The 17884-nt window shown below is 37.0% G+C and overlaps 1 pseudogene; it reads right to left on the reverse strand.

The window, feature by feature from the left end:
• Positions 1-7777: 7777 nt before the first annotated feature.
• LOC105727034 (large ribosomal subunit protein eL24-like) lies at positions 7778-10432 on the reverse strand (annotated as a pseudogene).
• Between the last annotated feature and the right edge of the window lie 7452 nt (positions 10433-17884).

Genomic DNA, 17884 nt, shown 5'->3' on the forward strand with positions numbered 1-17884 from the left:
ACTACTCCTGAGAAAGTAGGTAGCACAGGAATTTTTGTGGGATGGGATTCCATGAACTGGGAACTATCCTGAAGGCTTTTCGGAAATGAAAGTTTCCCTGACTTCAAGCATATTTGCTGCAACTCATCTTGATTCATTATTAGAGATTGTAATGTTGACTAACTCCTGTAGTAAAAATAAATAGAAGTAGGGGTTGAATAACCTCTGAAGATATTTCTGTTTGTCCTATAACTTTAAGTAAGCATAAACTGTCAAAGCAATTACTAAGATGTAATCCATTAGTAATTCTAGAGGATGAACTTGAATTATTGAACAGCAAACGAGTGATAAGAACCTGACAAATATTTCCGGGCAATCTCCTTCAACAATCAGAATCTTGTAACACTTTTTTAAAAAAAAAAATTGTAACACGGTCTTTGTCACCCAGACTGTGGTACAGTGGCATGGACTGTGCTCACTGCAGCCTTGAAATCCCAGGCTGAAGCATTTCTCCCACTTCAGCCATCTGAGTAGCTGGGACTACAGGCGTGCACCACCATGCCCGGCTAATTTCTCTATATTTTGTAGAGATGGGGTTTCAGCATGTTGCCCAGGCTGGTCTTGAACTCCTGGGCTCAAGCAATCTACCCATCTCAGCCTCCCAAAGTGCTGGGATTAAAGGCATGAGCCTCCATGCCCAGCGTAACGTTTAAAGATTCTTTGAGGATTGAACAGGGTGATGACAGCCAGGGTAAGTTTTCTTTTCACAAGTTCTCTAAAAATTTTTTGTTGTTGATTTTTTTCTTTTTTTGTATATTTTCACAAATTCTTTAAGTGGTGTTATGGTTAAATTTATTGTTGAAAACAATGTTGGCATCCTTGTATTTTAGAGTTAAGATTTTTGCACTGAAGTCTTTTTTTCTTTTAAAAAAACAAGTTTATTAAGGTATAATTGATATACAAAAACTGCACATATTTAATGTATACAATTTGATGAGTTCAGACATATACATACCCCTGGAAGCCATTACCACAATCACGATAATGGACTTGTTTTTTTAAATGGCAAAGAAAAACTGTGTTACTCCTTGAAATTGCCTTCTTTGATATGTCAAACACAGTGGCCTAATTGCCAGGATATTTTCAGCTCTGCGTCACTGAATTTATTTTACTTTGGGAAAGTTTGATCTACCCCTGAGCTTACCTATGATAATAACCTGCCCAGGTTATTATCTTCGGTTCAACACTGTCATTATGAAATCTAAGTGTTTTAGATTAGCCAGAGCCCTTGAAAAAGATTTAATGTTGCTTCTTCTGTGTGTTTTTTCTCCTTTAAAAACAATCATTTCAATTTTTATTTTAGATTCAGGGTACACGTGCAGGTTTGTTACACGGGTATATTGTGGGATGCTGGGGTTTGGGGTACAATTTATGCTGTCACCCAAGTAGTGAGCATGATACCCAACAGTTTTTCACCCTTTGCCTTGCTTTCCTCCCTTCCTCATCTAGTCCCTGGTGTCTGTTGTTGCCATCTTTATGTCCATGAGTACTCGATGTTTATCTCCCACTTATAGGTGAGAACATGTAGTACTTAGTTTTATTTATTTACTTATTTATTTTTTCCCCCTGAGATGGAGTCTGTCTCTGTCACCAGGCTGGAGTGCAGTGTTGTGATCTTGGCCCACTGCAAACTCTGCCTCCTGGGTTCAAGTGATTCTCCCGCCTCAGCCTCCCAAAGTAGCTGGATTACAGGCATGTGCCACCATGACCAGCTAATTTTTGTATTTTTAGTAGAGACAGGGTTTCACTATGTTGACTAGGCTGTTCTCAAACTCCTGATCTCAAGTGATCTGCCCACCTTGGCCTCCCAAAGTGCTGGGATTACAAGCATGAGCTACTGCGCCCATCCAGTATATGGTTTTCTGTTCCTGCAATAATTTGCTTAGGATGATGGCCTCCAGCTGAATCCATGTTGCTGCAAAGGACATGATTTCGTTGTTTTTTATGGCTGAATGTATCAAAGTTTGAAATGAAGATGGAGAGTACTTTGAGCTCCCTTAAGTTACTGTGAATAAGAAGTTCCTCTGCTATAATAGTCCTCCTCAATTAGTATTAATATAGAACAGTAAGCTAGAATGAGCATACTCTCATTTCCTTTTTCCTTCCTTCCTGCCTTCCTGCCTTCCTCCCTCCCTCCCTCCCTCCCTTCTCTCCCTTCCTTTACCTTCCCTTCCCTCCCCTCCCCTCCCCTCCCCTCCCACCTCCTTCCTCCCTCCCTCCCTCCCTTCCTCCCTCCCTCTCTCCCTTCCTTCCTCAGAATCTCTGTTGCCCAAGCTGGAGTGCAATGGCCCTATCTCAGCTCATTGCAACATCCACCTCCTGGGTTCAAGTGATTCTTGTGCCTCATTCTTCTGACTAGCTGGAATTACAGGTGCATGTCACCACACCTGGCTAATTTTTGTATTTTTAGTAGAGACAGGGTTTCACCATGTTGGCCAGGCTGCTCTCAAACTCCTGACCTCAGGTGATCTGCCCACTTTGGTCTCCTGAAGTCCTGGATTACAGGTGAGAGCCACCATGCTTGGCCCTTACTCTCACTTTCTACAAGGTCTTTGTTGTTATGTTGGTAATCTGAATTGAGATATATTATTTTACAGCTTTTTTTTTTTCTTTTTTCTTTTTTTTTTTTTTTTAGTACGGGGTTTCACTGTGTTGGTCAGGCTGGTCTTGAACTCCTGACCTCAGGTGATCTGCCCGCCTTGGCCTCCAAAGTGCTTGGATTACAGGTATGAGCCACCGTGCCCAGGCTATTTTACAGTTTTTAATATCAGGTTCAATTCAAGATACTCCAAATGTATCTCTGGCCCCACTTAGATTTAAATGATTCCTAGGTATGCTTGTGGGTGGTCTGGTCAAAATAATATGCCAACTATCTTCTTAATCTCTCCATAAAAGCAATTCTTTATGGACTACTAACTTATACTGACAGATTACACATGTATTGAATCCCTCAAACAGACCACTTCTTTAAACCCAGTTAAAACACTGAAAAACCTGAGATTCCTGTGCAATTAACTACAATTTGATTAGCCTAAAGAAGTAGGTAAAGGATGTTTACCTAACATAAAAACTACCAGGTTCAGAGCCTAAATATTTCACAATATAATTTCAAATGTTTTAATGGCAATAGTTCTGAGCATTCTCAATGAAGCTTACAAGCTTATCATTAGGAAGGGGCTCTTTCTAAAAAGTAGAATAGACATAGAGCAGGGGGTTTTAACCTTGGTTCCATATTACAATTGGCTGAGGAGCTTTTAGAAAATATTGATGGCCAGGCCCACCCCTAGAGTATCAAATACTTTTTATTCATTGATGATCATCAAGTTTTAATCAATTATTTTATTATATTGTATATTGACTAATTTTTTATTCTGAAATATACTTGTATTCCTGGGGGTAAATCTTACTTGGTCATGGCATATAATCCTTTTTATATGTTGCTAGATTCAGTTTGGTAGTATTTTACTGAGAATGTGTTTATATTAATAAGGTATATTGGCTGTACTTTTCATGTGATGTCTTTGGTTTTCATATCAGAGTAATAATGACCTCATAAAATAAGTTAGTTTGGAAGTGTTCCCTACTCTGTTATTTTTTTGGAAAAGTTTGTGAATAATTCATGTTCTTCTTTTTTTTTTCTTCTTTAATATTTGGTAGAATTTACCACTGAAGCCATCTTGTCCTGAGTTTTCCTTGTAGGAATCTTTTTGATTACCATCTTTTTAGTTGTTATAGTTTCATTTGTATTTTCTATTTCTTCTTGAGTCAGTTTTGTTGTTTCTGTCTTCCTAGAAATTTATCCATTTTATCTAGCTTATCTAATTTGTTGGCATTAAATTGCTCATAGAATTCCCTTAGAATTCTTTTTATTTCTGTAAATTGGTAGTAATGCACTTTCTTTTGTTCTGGAGTTTAGTAATTTGAGTCTTTTCTCTTTATTCATTGTCAATCTATCTAAAAGTTTGTCAGTTTTTTTTTCAAGGAAATAATTTTGGTTTTGTTTATTTTCTGTATTGTTTCTCTATTCTCTATTTTATTAGGTCTGTTCTAATCTTTATTACTTCCTCTATTTTGCTTTTCTATAACTCATTTATTAAGTTTTCTAAAAGTAGGTACTAGTGTTGATTTTTATTAAATGCTATTTGGGAGCATCTGTATAGGTCCTATGATTTATCCTATTGGCCTATTAGTATAAATTTATTAATAGATTTCCTAATATTAATTAATTTATTCCTGAATGTCTACTAGATTATTGTGGCATAAAGGGAATGAGGGACATTCGTTCTCTTAAATTCCTTTTGTATTTATCAAATATCTGTAGCGAATATATATGATTTTAATGATTAGGAACATATGATTTATATTTTATTTTGAAAAATGATAAAAATATAGAAAAATAATGTGAAGTATCTGATCTGTGTATGGAAAATTTTGATAAAATTGAAGAACATGGAGAAAATCTCAAAATATTTTATTACATATAAAAACTCATGTGTCAAGATATATAATAAATAAAATTTAAAGAAAAACTGGGAAAATATGCATATAACAAAAAAAAAGCAAAAAACCCAAATTCTTACTCAGTAGGAGCTCCTTAAATGGGAAATGTCCAAAACCATCTTAGTATATAAATAAGCTAATTAACAGAAAAGAGAATCTAAAGCAAGGAAATGAAAAGTACTAATACATATTTGGAAAGTTGTTAACAGTATTATAGACATTTACATTAAGTTGAGATGTTATGTTCATCTGAGAAATCAGGCCAAGATTTTTAAAATGGTTATTACTGAAATGTTGGTGAGAGTGCAGTTTGAGAGGGAAATTCACATATTCTTGCTTTAAGTGTAGGTGGTATAAACTCTTTGGAAAGCAATATGGCACTATTTCAAGGGCCTTAAAAATGTTCATACATTGTGACTAAATAAGGAAAAAAAAAAAACCCTGAAAAATATAAAATGATTTAGGGACAAAGAAGTTCAACTGAGTAGTGATTTTAATAGCAAAAAAGTGCTAAACATGTATATGTTAATCATTAGCACATTAATGAGATTTAATGTTTTATAGCTATTAATATTATCATAAAGGATTTTTAATACCATAGAAACTGCTAATTGAATATTATGTGAAAAAATGAGATACAAATTTTGTTCAGTTAAATTAAAAATTTGTTAAAAATGCTAAGAAAAATTTATAAGGTAAAATAAGGAAAGAAATATGGAGTTTAAAAAAATCCTCACTGGAAAATAGAATAGGTCTAGAGACTTAAAATTTTTTTTACGAGGCGTCTGTCATAATTAATTTAACTTCTTCTATTTATTTGGTTCATTCAGGTTTCTTCTTTTTGTGTCAACTACATATACTTCTGGAAAATTATGTATTTTCTTAAGCTTTTCAATTTTATTAATTTTGGATTGGATAAAATTTGCTCAGAATTAAACAAAACCTTTACAGTTTTTATGTTTCCTATATTATTTGTAGATGGTATGTCTGATTTTGTCTTCTTTTGTGTTAGTTTGCTTAATTATCTTGTCAGAGTTTGGACTATATTATTTATTTTTATATTTAAAACTAAAACTCTTAGACTTGTTTGTAAGTTCCATTATCTTTCTTTCTTTTTCCTTAGTTATTTTACATGTATTTTTATGTTCAATATTCTCTCCTCTTGCCTTCCTTAGAGTTTTTTTTTCTGTAGGTTTTTTCCCCTTACTTTCTTGATTTGAATGCTTTTTCTTTTTTTTCTTTTCTTTTCCTTTCTCTTTTTCTTTCTTTTCTTTCTTTTCTTTTTCTTTTTTCTCTCTTCTTTCTTTCTTTCCCAGCCTCCTTTCCTCCCTTCCTCCCTTCCCCTCTTCCCTTCTTTCCTTCTATTCTATCACCTTTCCCTTTTCCTCTTTCTTTCTTTCTTTCTTTCTTTCTTTTCTTTTCTTTCTTTCTTTCTCAGAGTCTCTCTATGCCCCCCAGGCTACAGTGTAGTGGGGTGATCTCGGCTCACTGCAACCTCCGCCTCCTGGCTTCAAGCAATTCTCTGCCTCTGTCTCCTGAGTAGCTGGGATTACAGGTGCCTGCCACCACGGCCAGCTAATTTTTGGTATTTTTAGTAGAGACAGGATTTCACCATCTTGGCCAGGCTGGTCTTGAACTCCTGACCTCATGATCCATCTGCCTCAGCCTCTCAAAGTGCTGGGATTACAAGTGTGAGCCACTGTGCCTGTTTTCTTTCTTTTTTTTTTAAATAAACTACTTAAAAAGCTATAGTTTCAATTCTTACCACAGTCATGATTAAATCCCATGTTTTTATAGATTCAATTCTCATCTCCATTGTTGGTTTTATAAACTATGAATATTTTAGAATTGTCTGTTTAGAATTCTAGAAATATCTAGAATTGGGTAGCTTTCTTCCTTTGACTTCTGATTACTGGTAATTATTTTCTTCATCTCTTTTGTTTCCCTTACTCCTTTTCTTCCTTGTTGTCATCAGCAAATGGGGTATAACACAGGCAGTTTCAGGAAATAGTTTTGCTAGGTGGTGGTGGTGATAGGTGCTAGGGGCATGGTTAGTTAATTCTTAGGCCTATGATGCCCCTGACTGAGCTAATGGGAAATGGTGAGGATGAGTCAGACTTTTTCTCTTCTTCAGAGCTAGTATGCTCTTCCAGCTTAGCAGGTGCAGTGAGCTGTGGCTGCATTTTGCACCAGCCCACTACTGCTTCATTTAGTGGAAATATCTCTATATTACGATACCTAATATTTTAATCTAGAGCAGTGTGTGTGTGTGCCTGTGTGTGTGTAGGAGCGAGTTTGTTGGTAGGGAGTGGGTCTGTTTCTGCAGGTACTTGAAAGAAGAGATTCCAGACATTGTAGGTGCTATGGTTTGAATGTATGCCCTCAAATTCAAGTGTTGCCAATGTGATAGGATTAGAAAACAGAGCCTCTAAGAGGTTATTAGGTCATAAGGACTCCTCCCTCATGAATAGGACAAAAGCCCCTTTAAAAGAGGCTCATGCAGCATTCAGCTCCCTTGAACTTCCATTCTTCTGCCACATGAGGACTCAGTGTTCCTTCCCTCTAGAGGATGCAGCAATCAGGTGCTGTCTTGGAAGCAGAGAGCAGTCCTCACCAGACAACCACACCTGCCAGTGCCTTGATCTTGGACTTCCTGGCCTCTTGAACTGTGAGAAATAACTTTCTGTTCTTTATAAATTACCCAGGCAGTGGTATCTGTTATGGCAGCACAAATGTACTAAGACAGATAACAGCTTTTCATTCTTAGCCTGCTTTTAAAAGTCAGCTGGCCTCAGAAAATGTTACTTTGGTAGTGGTGAAATAGGCAAAAAGCCCTAAGAACCAGTCCTTTATCACAGCCCAGATCACCTACATGCAGATGACATTAGAGTCAGTATCTCCTACTCAGATTCCATTGCTAAGCTCTAGATGCCTACCCTTGAATTTTCTACCTGTCCTTCAGGCTCAACATAGTAAACCCAGAACCCATCATTCTTCTTCCTGAGCTCTCCTTTTTATCTCTAGTTTTTATTTTGGTGACTTGCACCCCCATTTAACCAGCTCCCAATCCTGAGTTGTCTCATATCCTTCACTTCTAGGTTATGCAGAGTCTTAACATATTTGGACATTGTTCCCCTTGTCTCCATCCTCACAGCCATTGCCTTGGTGAGGCTTTCACTTGTCTGAATTATTATTAGAGTTATAGCCCAATTTCTATTTAAAAATCTGATCTGCCAGCTTAATGTTTTCCACCAACTTGGGGAGCTGAAACTTTCACAGGCTTCACAGTCTTTTGTTGAGGTGCTGCCTTTGTAGGTGCCTGATCAGCAGCCATTGCAGTCTTTTTAGATACTTGCTTAGCCTTTTTTGCTTCCTTAGCAGCCCTGATAGCTTGTTCTCATTGAGACATTCTAAATCCAGGTTTCTGATTCCTCTTGGCATGATGTTAGCAAGAGATGCACCAGTAATGGCCATCTGGAATTTGACTACTCAGCGGGTTTTTTTTTTTTTTTTTTAAATTTCTTCTAGCAGTCCCTTTTTGTGCTTCCTTCTGTGGAGGGCAATCAGTTTATTTGCTGAGGATTCCTCTTGGAAATAAATGTATTAAGAAATTGGAAAACCTCGTCTGTCCTGGTGTTGTGCCTTCCATGTCCCGGGTAGATCTTATACCCGCTGAAACTGCACGACCTGATCTTGATGGTGGCGGATCCACAGGAGGAGAAAAGATGGTGAAAAGAAGCACTTACCTGAATTATGATGGCAACCTCCTACTAGGCTTCTTGCCTCTCATTTGGTCCCACCAAGCTACTAAAGCGGTCTTTCTAAAAATGCTAATTGGATTTCATTTCACTCCACTTGGCTTTCAGGATGAAGTTCATATTTCTCAGGTTGGAACAAGGCCCTTCAGGAATTTGCCTTTGCTTGCCTCTCTGTCCGCAGAGCTCACCACTCTCCGTTTTACATGATTCACTCTGGTCAGATAGAACCACCTAAGGTCACTGAAGGCATTATTGCATTTCGAGTATTAATACAAAAAAACCTTTATTTTGAAATAATTTTAAACTTATAGAAAAATTGCAAGATTACTATAAAAAACCCTCATATATCTTTCACCCAAATTTACCAATTGTTAACATTTTACCACATTAGTTTTATCTATCTATCTATCTAATCAATCATCATCTATCTAGTATTTGTTTTCTAAACCATTTGAGAGTAAGTTGTAGACATTATGTCCCCGTATTTCTAAATTCTTCAGTGTGTGTTTCTCAAGAACAAAAGCATTCAGTTATATTATACAAACACAGGGAGGATATCAAAATCAAGTAATGTAACATTGGTTAAACAGTATTACCTACTTTATAGACCTTATTCAAGCTTCATTAATTTTCATAGCAATTTTTGTGTGCACACACATGCACTCATGGATCTTCCCTTCTATGTAATTGTCATGTCTCCATGGTCTTCTGTAATCTGGACATTTGGAATTTTTAACCCCTTGATGGCTTCTCCCAGTCTCTTGTCTGCCTATGATACTTTTTTCTTCTTTCTTCATCCAGTTCTCTTTCTTTTTCAACAGTAGCACTTATAGCCACTTACCCAGACATACTTTGCCAGACCTCACAAGATGATTTTCTCAAATCTCCTTTCCTGTTGCATCACATAAAAACCTCATCCTTGCTAATCATATTGCTTTTCTTATCTGATTTGTAAGCCACTTGAGGATGAGGATCAGACCTTATTTAACTTTTTATCACCATTGCCCAGCAAAGTACTCCACATAAAGTTTGAGCTCAATACATGTATTTGAAATATTTTAATAGGGAACTGTTCCCATGAATCAGTGTTTAACATTTAAGAGTTAATACCCCTGATACCCAAAGAGTTTCTTCAGATTGATTGAAGTGTGGGGAAATGGTTTGGTGAGGGTATGAATTGCTGTCATTGAATGAGAAAGTAACTGGCAGCATCTAAAAAATTAAAAATTTTAAAAATTAAAAAATGCTGCTTAAGGGGCTACATCCTGTGGTGAAATGAGTGCTGGTACCTAAGGACATAAGGGCAAGGAAGTTTCTTGTAACATTTTTTATTGTAATAAAACATACCAGAAACAGTTTGAATGTTCATCACTAGAAGTATAGTGCAATGTATTGTGGAATATTCATACAGTTAAAAAGAAATGAATATTGTGGTTATCTGTGTGATACAATGGATAAATTATGACTATTACACTGAATAAAATAAGTCAAACACAAAAGGATGCAAACTTGATAACTTGTTGGAAATCATAATGCAGGCAAAATTAGATTTATGTCTGATCTATAGCTTGGGGACTTGTTTGACTAGCAATAGGCAGGAGAGGACTTTCTGGATGGTGGAAATGTTCCATATCTTGTTATGGGTATCAGTTGTGTGGGTATATGCATTTGTTAAAACTGATTAAATTGCACACTTAAGCTCTGTGTCTCAATAATATTGTTAAGCCTGGGCAACATGGCGAGACCCTGTCTGTATTAAAAATAAAAAATATTAGCTGGGCTTGTTAGCTGGTGAGCGTCTATAGTCCTAGCTACTTAGGAGGCTGAGGTTTGAGGATCACTTGAGCCCAGGAGTTCAGGGCTATAGTGAGCTATGATCATAGCACTGCCCTCTAGCCTGGGTGATCAAGTGAGACAATCTCTAAATAATAATAATTACAACAACAACAACAATATTGTTAATAAGAAATGTATATAGCCCCTGAGTTAATTGCTCTGTTTCGAGGGCTAGATCACAATAAGGTATAGCCCCCAACTACCTCTACATAAGAAGATGTGTACAAGGAAGTTTGTTGTAATAGTATATATTATAGTAAAGCACTCACCAAAAGCTTGAAAATATCCAAAATGTTCATCTCTAGAGAAATAAACATATTTTGATATAATTATAATGATACAACTACTTAGAAGATAAGTCAACCTAAATGTACTGATCTGGAGGGGTATGCAGCATATATTTTAAGTGAAAAAAATATAAATTATTGATTAGTGTATAGTGTTTTTTATAAAAAGGAGGAAAACCTTTATAATTATAAATGTTTATATAGCATATGGAAAAAAGGTGTGAAAAATCCACACCAAACATGATACAGAGAATCCAGTGAGTTTATATTTCTATAGTATGTGCTATTTTTATAATTAAAAAACTCACTAAAGTAATTGCATTCACAAAAAATTCATGCTAGATGAGTAAAAAAATACCTTTTTTTTTCCTGTACTCTTACAACACATAACACTTTTGTGACCAAGCGTGTGGGGCTTTTCCACACATATCACCAAGCAAGCAATCAGTTCTGCAGCAGACAACAGCTGGGTGTCTTCTAATTCAATTCGATTCTGGCAGTATCACTTGGAGGTAGCATCAGATCTCACAGGTTGAACCCAGTCCCACAAGACTGCCCCCTACTTTAGGAGCCAGTCACAAGTCTGGGCTTCAGGAACTTCTGGCCAACTGGCTATAAACTGGGGTTTCTATGGCCCCTCCTCTGGTTTCATTAATTTGCCAAAGCAGCTCCCAGAACTCAGGAAAACACTTTACTTATGTTTGCCTATTTATTACAAACGATAATTTAAAGGATACAAACAAAGAGCCAGATAAAGAGAGAGAGAGGTGCAAGGTCTAGAAGGTTCCTGAGTACAGAAACTTCTATCCTTACGGAGTTGGGGTGCACCTCCCTCCTCACATGTGGATGAGTTCTTGCTCACCGAAATGGAAGCCCCCTGAGGGGAGTAGGACTGAAAGTTCCAATCCTCCAAAGTCCTGGTTGTTGCCTTGGTAACCAGCCCCCATCCTGAGGTAATCTAGGGGATCCCAGCCACCAGTCATCTCATTAGGACACAAAAAATACGTTTTCCCCAAGATAGGATACTGTGTCACCCAGGCTGGAACACAGTGGCATGATCAAGGCTCACTGCAGCCTCCACCTCCTAGACTCAAGTGATCCTCTTGCCTCAGCCTCCTGAGTAGCTGGGACTTCAGGCAAGCAGCCACCACACCTGGCTAACAAAAGATACTCTTATCTCTTGGGAATTCTAAGGATTTTGGATGCTTAAGTGAGGACATGGGGAATAAGACCAAATATACATTTCATTAGAAAACACGAGGAAACACGGGGAAGTGATAGAAGTCTGAAATAAAACTAGCTGGGAAACTACATTTATTGTTGGACTGAGTATATGGTTGGTTTGACTTGATTCCAATTGTTTTTCCATTCCAACCTTCCTTTGCCTTTTTGTCCTTGATCTAATTGTCCTTTGTTGAATAAATGAATAATATGGATGAGTGATTTAAGTGCTCCTGAAAAAAAAAATCACCTGAAGAACATTACACTGTGGTTCCATTGAAATTAAGCATGTGAGTAAACTAGTAGTTTAAGACTGGTAAGCTACCAATTTAGCAAATGTAACAACATTTGGCAAATATGATTTATGTTGTGGGGATGAGGCAGAAATGTTTTTATGTGTCCTGTATTTATTTAACCTAACTTTTTTTTTTGAGGGGTGCACAATTATGATGTACACAGAATGGACAAAGTGAAAACAAATGTTTGTGTGGTTGGGCTTGTCCTTCTGGCTAAACCAGTCCACAGACCAACACACACCCAAGCCTCCTACTGTTTCTATGGAGGCAGGGTGCTATAGGAAAAGGAGATGAAAACAAACAATGAAAATGAAAGAAAAAGCCTTGGCTTCAGGGTGGGAGAAGCAGGGGTTTGAATCACAGTTCACTTAAGAGTATACCATGTGTAACTTCTCTAAGCCTCTTTTTCCTCATGCTGAGGGGATTATGAGGTTTGCTGTATTTTAAAAAGAATTTAAAAAAAGATAGCACCGTTCTGACATGTATTAAGTCATTGAGCATATTAACATATCTTCCTTCCTAGTTGCAATGTCATATTTTTACCTGCCCAACAGTATCCTGGTATTTTTGTTTTGGAAATACCCAGTATTAGAAGTGAAATTGGCTCAGAAACAAAGGGATTTATCAGCCACATTAGGTGACGTTCCATATTTCAGCTATATTTGACATCTGCTCCTCTGGATAGACTGCAACTTCCCATCATAAAGTTGGCTTCCCTCTGTCCCCACTTGCGCCTTTCTTCGTTGTGCTGTACAGTTTTAGCAGGATAAGATCCTTAAGTCTGCATTTGTGATAAAGGAGGTAGCAGCTTCTACTAAAGTGGCTTTCTCTATGTGTGTTGAGTCTGCCTGACTGATAACAGATCAGAAACAGCGAGTGGCCTTTGAAATTGAAGCGCCGACTGTAGTGGGGAAAATGAAAGGATCTTATGTTTTTGATCAAAGGATGATATCTTCCAGCTTGGAAAAGGGGGTTATTCTGCCTGCCAAGGCCTATGATACTCTGTTACTTACTTACCCTAGGGAAGAAGATTCAATTTCATAGCTATTATATTGCTACATAGTTTAAAAATATATTTATAGCTATACATTTTTTTTCAGCTATTTTGCTTTTCCTTTCTAACTCCCATCTTCCAGTCTGGCCCCCAGGTAAATTGCTCTGTGATTCTTAACCTAAATGGCAATAAAACAATCCTCTGGATCTTGGATCTTACTGAATATTCACTACTAAAGAGATGACAAAATTTCATTGAAGGGGGGGAATTAAATGAAGACAAGGATGCCATGTCGAATGTAGGTACTTAATGGGAAAAATCTCTGGTGCCATTCTGTAGGACATGGTTTCATGTTAGTAATAAAACCGGCTGAGAGAAAGGTGTGGGTGTGGAGAGGTCAAGGCCAGTGCCAAATTGAGTCTATGATCACTGTGTTAACCAGTGGGTGTCTGAATTTGAGAAGAGATTCAACAGAGTAAAGAGAAAGGGGAAAGTCTGAAAGGGGTCTGCAGTACTAGACTGGAAAGAAGACTGGATATGAGAAGACTACTTGACTGAAAATTAGACAAGGGATGGACAGATGGAAGACAACCAGGGGTTAATTCCCACACAAAGACAATATTCTATTCTGAGTAGCTTAAGTATTTTGTGAGGAAGATATTAAATCCTATTGATATCAAATGATGCCAGTTTCTGGCTTACCAATCATGAATGCTGTATCTGCATGCACCCAACATATTTGTGTGAGGGTATACATATGTTACATATATAAATATACACATACACACTTGTATAGATTTATATTGTCTTATTTCAATATAGATCTGACTTCTGCTTGTCAGTCCTGTTATTTGTTCCTTCCAACTACCTAAGATAAACCAAACAGGTAATTTATATTTCTCCTTAAATACTTAATCTCTGTCTATATTATCAATTCACTCTCACTCATCCTACCAGTGGTTGCACTGTCCAATAGGGCAGACACTGAGCACTTGAAATGTGGCTAGTCTAAATGGAGATATACTATAAACTTAAAATATATGATGAATTTCTAAAACATAAAAAGGGCATGTAAATGACTGTAACAATTGATACGTGATATAATTATGAAATTATGTTTTTGACAGGATGGGCTTAATTATAATTTTATCTGTTTCATTTTGTGATTTTAATGTGGCTGTTAGAGAATTTAAAATTACATATATGCCTCACATTTGTGGCTCATGTTGTATTTCTATTGAACAGCAGTTTCAGAGACCGTCTCACTTCTTCCTTTAAGTAAAAAAATTGAAATGACCCAGAATAAGTTCCCTGATGGCTTACTCCAGTCTTCATATTGACATGCCATCTACCTACATCTGTCTACTCATAGACAGTATCATGAAGTGCTTAAGAGCCCAGTGCTAGAAGCAGATTGCCTGGGTTTAAGCCCTAGATTTGTCACTTGCTACCTGTCTGATCTTGGGCAAGTTGCTTTATCTCTGAGAGATATATCATCTGTAAAGTAAGACATAATAATAGAATAATTACAGAATACTACTTAATAGGACTAGTACAAGTATTAATTGAGTCAACATATGGAAAATACTCTTAACTATGTGTGGCTCAAAGAAAATACTCAAGGTTAGCTGCTTTATTGTTCCTTAAAATTCTCAATGGAAGACATACTTTGTCCCTTAGACAGGGTTAGATAGAACTCTATGGGGATTAGCGTCCTTGGATGAAGAAATAAAGGCATGAGAAAAGTGGTGTTGATAGTCACCATCAAGATCATAGTTTGAGGCTGTGAATTTTTAGAAGGAGGTGGAGTCCAGACAGAAACACAGAGTTCAGGGTCTTCCACAGAACCCTGCTGATGTAGGGATGAGGCCAGTAGAGGAGAAAACACAGCCAGTGAGACTAAATCGAGTGAGCAGGAGCAAATGAGCCAGCTTAGACACAGGAGCCGTTACCTTAAGATGCTACTGAGAAGGGCCAGAGAGAGGAGGACCTGGCAGCAACTGGTCTTTTTATTAGGATGGTGGTTTGCAAAATTTAGCACACATCAGAATCACCTGGAGGCTTTGTTAATACCCACATTGCTGGGACCTACCTGTGGATTTATTAATTCAGTGGGTCTGAGATGGGGCTGAAGAATTTGCATTTCTAACAAGTTCCCAGGTGATACTGATGCTACTGGATCCCAAGACAGCGCTATGTGAAGCACTGTTCCACTCTAGGGATGTTCTCAATGATGTGGCCCTATGATAGAGCAGCTGAAATCTCTACAAGAGGAGGTTGATTGCCTCCTTCATTAAGTTCATTGGCCCTGGGGTGCAGAATACCTGAAAGTAATTGCCAATACTGATCTGATGGAGCTGTATGGCAACTCTATTCCCTTGCCTGGCCAGATCTATTGTTTCATAGGAAAGGCAGACAAAATGTAAATGACTGCTTACTCATTTGCAGTAGCTGAGATGAACACAAGATTGGCTAGTCAGTCTGATTAAGGGAAGGTGGTAGCTTTGTGGTCGTTTGGATATCCAGTATTTACCCTGGGCACACTTCAGAACAGATCTGTACCCTGGAAAATAGCTCCAGGCACCCTGACTGGAGGTTAAGGTTGTTAATACTTTTCTTCTCTTTGTTGGGATTGGTTCAGATGATGAGCAAAAAACAGAGTAGTGAGCAAAGGCTCCAACGTCAAGAAGAGCCAGGGGCAGCTTGACATCACTCATATGCCCACATTCCTCTCTCGCTCACTCCCTCTTCCCCTGGCTCATAGTAGTAAGTCTGGTTACCTCCAGACTTTTGTCCTGATTCCTCTGGTCTACTCCAAATTCCTTCCCTCATTTTTACAGCTTAAAAATTTTGCTCTCTCACCTTTTCTTTTTCTTTCTACCCATGCACATGTTAAATTCTCCCCATCCTAAACAATCAAATTCCATAAACCTCTCAAGCTATTGCTCTCACGGGCATCTTCATGTTTCCAGTCAGAATTCTGTCCATGGGGAAGGCTTACATTTTTCTTTTCTTTAATAAGGACAAAGACTGAGACTATTTTTATCAAAATCTATTTTGAGAGAAAGACTCAACTCCTGTAGCAGTGAGGGTGCAAAATGTTGACTTGGGATGGCTTTATTCTCTATAATTTCCATTGCCCTTCCAAAGCCAGCCACTTAAACATGTGACCAAATACAAAGAGTGATTTTGCTATGCAATAAACTTGCAAAACAAGTTCCTTTGCCCTTACTTATAAGCAGATTGCACCCCTAAGCACCTCTAGGGAGAAATTCAGGGGCTTCTACAAATCTGTCTGTGGCTTAGGGATGTCCTCTCAGTCTCATTTGGAGGCTGAGAGTTTCAAGTCTGGATCTTGGATGTCCAGTGCATGTCCCAGGGACAAGTCCTCCTCAGTGCAGCAATTGATGAGGCCACTGCAGATATCCCACTGGTTTCTGAATCTCCCATACCCAGGATTTCCCAAACTTTCCTGATGCTAAGAATGATCTGGATGCTTATTAAAAACAAACAAGCTTGATACCTCTCCTATAATTCAGACTCAGTAAATCTGGGCCAGGTCTCAGAAATCTTGCTTTTAACAAGTATCCCAAGTGGGATTTTGGGAATATTTTATAGCATTTAAGATAATATCTGGTATCTGGTATACCAGTATATACATATTTGGAAAAACAACTGTACTCAATAAATAGTTCCTGAATTGAATTTAATTTGCTTACTTATACCACGTTGCTTCATAGTGACTTCCACTTTGATACTTTTAGTGAACCTTGTCTGTTTTAAAGGGTCATACCACTATGACCCTTCTAAGCATACTATCCCTGCAAATTATATCAACTTGAGTATTGAGTATTAGAATTCAATACTCATTTTTAAATGGTAGAATCCACCTGTAAATCCCTGTGTTGGCTATCACCTGTATGACAATTTATTGCCTAACCTTTCTGGGGAAACTTTGTTTTATGGAATTTCACTTATGTAAATGAAATAGTTCATCATTTACTGATAATGGGCCATGTTTGCAATTACTCTGGAAGAATATGCTTTATTAAAATCATGATATTAGATTTAGCTTCCTAAATCATTTTATGAAGCTAATGTAACATTAATACCAAAGCCTAACAAAGTATCAAAACTCTAACGCCATCAGCTAATTTCCCTTAAAACACAGATGCAGAATTCTTAAATAAAATACTAGCAAATCAAATCCAGCATTATATTAAAGGAACAATATATGATTAACCAATAACTTCCAGAAATTCAGAGATGACTTGCTATGAGAAAATATATCAATGTAATTAATCATATTAATAATTGAAAGGAGAAAAAGAGCCAGATGCTGAAAAGGAATTTGATAAAAATCAACATCTATTTTAAAAAAGACCTTTACAAAACTTAGGGTAGAAAAGTAAGTCCTTATCAGTATGTTACGCAATGTTTATTTTAAATGATTTATATGATACTTAATAGTTACCACTAGAAGAATACTTGTCAAAATCAGGATCAGAAGAAGAATCCTCCTTAGCATCTGTACCATTTAACATTCTTCTGGAATGTTTAGCCTATGCAATCAGATTTGAAAAATAAATAAGAAACATAAACCAGGTTACTCTTTGATGGTGATTTGATTACCGATCCTAAAGAATGAACAAAAACAATTTTAAAATCATTAAGAGAATAACAGAAACAAAGTTTTCTTATAAATTGATAATAACCAGATATAAAATGTAATTATTCTAATAACAATAATATAACACATATAAAATACCTAGTTAGAAACATCATAAGAAATGTGTAAGATTCATGTAAATTTTGTTAAAGCTGAGTTGAAATATGGAAAAATATGTTACAGTTATAGATCAAAAGACTCAAATGTAAGATATCTAAAACCCCACATTAACGTGTAAATTTGATGTAATCTTCCTAAGATGTAATTGGTAGCTTTGGAGATGA

Source organism: Aotus nancymaae, unplaced genomic scaffold (assembly GCF_030222135.1).
Source record: "Aotus nancymaae isolate 86718 unplaced genomic scaffold, 86718_ANA_hifiasm-v0.15.2.pri h1tg000019l, whole genome shotgun sequence".
Lineage (NCBI taxonomy): Eukaryota > Metazoa > Chordata > Mammalia > Primates > Aotidae > Aotus > Aotus nancymaae.